Below are 6,000 nucleotides of genomic sequence, written 5' to 3' on the forward strand. Positions count from 1 at the left end.
AATTGTGAAGACGGAATTATGAAGGGCACATCTTTTAACGAACATGAAATTGTATTTGTAAAATCAATCGCTAAAACCTAATATCCCTTCCTCTTCTGATAAACATTACAAACCATCTCCCCTAATTACCCCCAACCAAATACTCTACAACAAACTAAACCCTAAATCCTAGTGACAGAATAGAAAATAAAATTTCATTCTTGTCCAATTAATTTTAAGCTGTATTCAAACACACCTTCTCTGCCCACGAACTGCACTACACCTTCAATCAGATATAAAAAATCCCAAAATTATCCAAAACCCTTAATTTTGGTTAATTAGAAATTTAAACACTCGAATTGAAGCGTTGTTTTCATCATTTGGAGCACCGTTTCGAGGCAAGTTTTACATCAATGAACTCGTATCGTCGTTCTAATCAAAAGCCCTAAAAATATGTTTGTAATTTGGAAAAAAAGCTTAACTCCGTTAAGTTTTTTTAACGGGGGACTATTGTAGGAAAAATAGATGAAATGTGGGACTGGTGGGGGGAATATTCTGAGGTGGGATTATTAATGGGCAATAAGGTCTAGGTGGGATTATTACAGGCCAATTCACCTGCTTTTAATGAACCGTTGTAATACTTCATTTTATTTTTATATTTTATAACAATAAGGATATGCAAATTAACCAACGAGACTTTTAAACGAAGGCGTGGTACAATATACCTAGCCCCTCATTTCATAGGAGATTATGTTTTTTTTGTATGTACATATAATATACGAAGGGTTGTGACTTTTGATAAGGGGTGTAATATATTTAAAATTAGTTTAAAGTATTGTGACTTTTTGAAGGGGTGTGACTTTTCGAAGGGGTGTTATATAATGAACAAATGAAAGGGTGTGAGTAAAATAAACTAAAGGATGTGACTTTTAAAAAATAAGAAATAACCTAAGTATATAATTGTAACACCCCCAAAATCCCACCTGCGGAAATCCCGCGAGGCGTGTTACGCATCAGAGTTCGAGCCACCAATCACATTGAACCAATGGTAAATACTTAAATAAAACATAATATCAATTCCCAAAGTGTTGTGTAGCGGAAGCATGTAAATAATCGTTTAGCAAATGTTTCATATTAATACTTAAAACCAATGTATCAAACGTAAATTAATCCAAGAGCCTCGATCCATGACCACTCCAACACTCCCAGATAGCAAGTCCATGTTCCAAACGTTAATGACCTACAAGCATGCAAACAAGCGTGTCAGACTACGCTGGTGAGTTCAAGGTTTTGTTAACGTGTTTTGTTACCATATGTATGTTAACGCGATGTAGTGTTGTGATACGATGTCGTTCACGTTAGATACCCTAGGGAGTGTGCCCATATGTATCCGGGGAGTGTGTACCCCTTAACGACCGATGCTATGTTGTTCACGCTAGATACCCTAGGGAGTGTGCCCATATGTATCCGAGGAGTGTGCCTCTTAACAACCATAGCGATACCCAGATAATTAGTTCACGCCCGTCCTTACGGCCCGGTGTGAGGTTTCCCACCTAATAGCGCTATCAACTAATTACCCCATTGCCCTCCAGGCAATCCGATGATAGATCCCATGTTCAATAACCAAAAACCGATTAAGTTGTTTACCCAAGGTTTCCCTTCCAAATGTTTACCAGTTTTCCCAAACCACCGGGACGCATGCTTGAGAAAATGCAATGAACTCACCTGGGGTTGCTCGGTATGATACACAGAAAGTTCAGTTAAGCTACAATGTGATCAACCACGTCCTAGCACGTTTATCATACAAGTCAGGTTTGTATTCAAGTATTGCACGTATGTTCTACACGTATCGAAACAAGTCGTGTACAAGTATTGACCATTGTATTCACGTATAAGCATAACAGTTCAACAGTAGCTTCACAAAAACAAAGTCCAAATATGCGGCCCAATCTGATGGATTCGTAACAGTGTGCAGGCCCAAGAGCAGAGTGTACGTGGAACTGGTCTCGAGTCGAGACTAAGTTCTCGAGTCGAGACTAGGCGGTCTCGGGTTGTCCTGGTTTCCAAGTCTCGAGTCGCAACAAGGTGATCTCGAGTTGTCATGTGCTTGTCGAGACTACACGGTCTCGAGTCGCAACCGGACCCGCAACCATGGTCTCGGCTTGTGCTGTTGTGTGTCGATAATGTGGTCTCGAGTCGAGACTAAGGGTTCTCGACTCGCAACCGTGTCGAGACTAGCAAATTGTAACAGACTTCCTAATTTCCATAATTTGCAGCTCAATCAGTTCCGTATTATTAGCAAACATCTTTGGCAGTTTCACAATCAGATCAAATCAGCAGTTTAATCAATAATTATGAACATTCATATCATCATCAAGAACAACAATCGGATCATCATACAAGCCGAATCATTTAACTATCATGAAACCGGATTCTAGACTAATCATGCCATCCTAACCCGAAATCATATTATCACAGCCCGTTTAACTAGCATATAATCGGACTAACTATCATATTGCCAATCATACATGCAACCGATTTCATGAACACTAAAAATCAACAACATAATAAATCATGCTAACAAGAACCCTAGATCATGTAACAATGGCCCTAGATTTTCATGCAAGGAACATCATCAAACGTGGAATCATATAACAACAACACTTAAAACACTAACCGGCTTAGAGATGAAACCCGTGAGGTCTCGAGTCCAAGTGATGTTGTCGCCGGCTTCAAGAGAGAGGGAAGGAGTTCTAGGGTTTTGTGTAACTTTGTGTTTTTGTAACAAATGAGAGAATGTTACTAACATCCTATGTGTTATGTGATTAAGGGAATGGGCCGAACCCATCCTTGGGTTGCCTAATGGTTTCGGTTACAACAATACGGCCCAACGGCCTTGTGCGATTGGGGAGTGGTTGTGCGATTCGGTTCACTTAACACAAACAGTTAATACACAAAGCATACAATCACACATTCAATAATCATAAAGGTTCATATAAGCATGTAACGTTACACAAAGTGGGTTCGAAATACGAGTTGTCACAATAATGAAAAGGTTTGAGTAAAATGAACTAAAGGTTGTGACTTTTAAACAAATGGGACATAAAATCCAGCTTTTCCACAGACGCACTCTTCCCGTTAAAAAAAAACACTCTTAAAAATCACTTTAGAGATTGTTCATATCCCTTATGTTAATTTCTTATGATCACAAAATCCACTCTTCCCGTTAAAAAAACCATCTTTTTTTTAAATCCACAAAAAATCTTCAAAGATTATCCAAAACCCTTAATTTGATCCTGTTGAGAAAAGTAACATTTCAGTTACATCTACTGATGAGTTATGAATAAATAAGCAAACCACTATTTGAGACTAAACGAGACAAACAACTGGTGGCATTCTAAGCACTGCTTGTGATCAAACACTGATGGTGGTTAACAGCTGATAGTAACAACTGATGATGGTAAACAGCTGCTGTTGAAATAAGCAGTATATAGTGAATCAGTGGTTTGAAATATTGTTATGAAGTGAGTCAGTAGTTGGAGTATCGGGGAGCAGTTGTTTAGGTATAAGGTTTGATGCTTACATTCTTGTAAGTTCAGGGGGTGTTTGTGGAAATTCTTACAACGGATAGTTGTAACTGAATTTAGGTCGATTAGTATAAATAGGGGTTTGCAGTAGTTTGTAGTTAGTTCATGATTTTCAATTTCTTTGTAATTCTTTTCTTGTAATTCAATTTCTGATTCAATAAGATTCAATCGTTAATCGTTGATTCAATTCTCTGGGTCAATTTCTGGGTTGTTTTTCGAACAAGTGGTATCAGAACCATTGGTGGCTCGATTAAGAAGAAATTGAAGTTCAATTCCGCAATCAGAGATCAAAGATGGTGTCAACGAAGTTTGAATTGGAGAAATTTGATGGGAGGAATGATTTCAGTCTATGGCGTGTGAAGATGAGGGCTCTTCTGGTTCATAATGGTGTGGTAGATGCGCTGAAAGGAGAAGATAAACTTCCTGAAGGCTTAACTGATAAAGAGAAGAAGCATATGCTCGAGAAGGCTCATAGTGCAATCATATTGAGTCTTGGTGATCGAGTTCTTCGTGAAGTATCAAAGGAGACGTCTGCTGCAGGGATTTGGGCAAAGTTGGAGTCATTGTATATGACTAAATCTTTGGCAAATCGGCTGTATTTGAAGAAGAGGTTGTATACGTTTCACATGTCGTCTGGAAAGAGTCTTGAAGATCATACAGATGAATTCAACAAGTTGATCTTGGATCTTGAAAATATAGAGGTGGTGTTGGATGATGAAGATCAGGCCATAATATTTCTCACTTCTTTACCATCATCATATGAACACTTTGTGGATACATTGATGTATGGTAGAGATTCTCTGTCTATGGAAGATGTATTGTCTACCTTGAATTCAAAAGAATTGAAGAAGAGGTCAGATTCTAAAGAAGAAGGTGGAGATGGTTTGTTTGTGAGAGGAAGGTCAGATCAAAGGAATTACAGCAGTGGCAACAGAAATTCCAGGTCAAAATCCAAGTCAAGATTCAAGAGGAGATGTTTTGTTTGTAATTCAGAAAAGCACTTCAAGAAAGATTGTCCAGAATTCAAGAAAAGAAAAGGTGAAGGCAGTTATTCAAGAGGGCAAAGTAGAAATTACTCAAAGGGGCAGAGTAGTCATGTAGATTCTGATGATCAGTCAGAAGGAGGTTATGACAGTGCTGATGTTCTTGTGGTCACAAGTGAATGTAATCAAGAAAAATGGGTAATGGATTCAGGGTGTTCATTCCATATGACACCTCTGAAAGAATCCTTCAAAGAATTGAAGATGGTGGACATGGGGCTGTAAAGCTTGGAGATGATAGGCCTTGTCAGATTCTTGGCATTGGAACAGTCACAATGAAGACAAAATCTGGCATCACATTTGATCTTAAAGATGTGAGGTACATCCCTGATCTTAAGAGAAGTTTATTGTCTCTTAGTACTTTAGAGAAAATGGGATATCATGTTAGTCTTAGAGACGGAAAGGCCAGGGTCATAAAAGGGTCTATGGTGGTGCTTAGTGGTACTAGAATCAAGAACAACATTTACATGTTGGATTGTAAAGTTGTTGATGGAGTGGCTGCTGTGGCAAGTGAAGAAGGTGATGATGAAGCCCTGAAGTGGCATAAGAGACTTGGTCATATAAGTCAACAAGGCCTGATTGAGTTGTCCAAACAACAAGTTCTTGGTGACTTAAAGAATTGTGATATAAGCTTTTGTGAAAGCTGTGTTTTGGGCAAACAGAAAAGAGTGAAGTTCAGTAAGGGAAAACATATTTCTAAGGGAGTCTTAGATTATGTTCACTCTGATCTGTGGGGGCCAGCAAGAACTGAAACTTTGGGGGGGTGGAAGATACTTCTTGTCCATCATAGATGATTACTCAAGAAGAGTGTGGGTTTATGTGCTTAAACACAAGAGTGATACTTTCAAGAAGTTTCAAGAATGGAAAGTATTGGTGGAGAATCAAACTGAGAAGAAAGTGAAGAAACTCATAACAGATAATGGGATGGAGTTTTATAATCACGAGTTTGATCAATTTTGCAAAGAAAATGGTATAGCCAGACACTTAACCATTCCTGGTACTCCACAACAGAATGGTTTGGCTGAAAGAATGAACAGAACTTTATTAGTAAGAGTGAGGTGTATGTTAGCAACCTCAGGAATGCCAAAGAAGTTCTAGGGTGAAGCTGTATCCACTGCAGCTTATTTGATCAATAGATGTCCTTCATCAGCAATTCAGATGAAGACACCTATGGAGATGTGGTCTGGTACTAAACCTGAGTATGAAGATTTAAAAGTTTTTGGGTCTTTGGTGTATTCTCATGTGAGTGATGATAAGTTGGATCCAAGATCTCGAAAGTGTGTAATGCTGGGATATACTGAAGGTGTAAAGGGATACAGGCTTTGGAGGTTGCAAAATCCAAAGGTGATAGTGAGCAGAAATGTTCAGTGCAGGGAGAATGTCTTATACAAAGA

The sequence above is a fragment of the Helianthus annuus genome, chromosome 12, assembly GCF_002127325.2.
Source record: "Helianthus annuus cultivar XRQ/B chromosome 12, HanXRQr2.0-SUNRISE, whole genome shotgun sequence".
Lineage (NCBI taxonomy): Eukaryota > Viridiplantae > Streptophyta > Magnoliopsida > Asterales > Asteraceae > Helianthus > Helianthus annuus.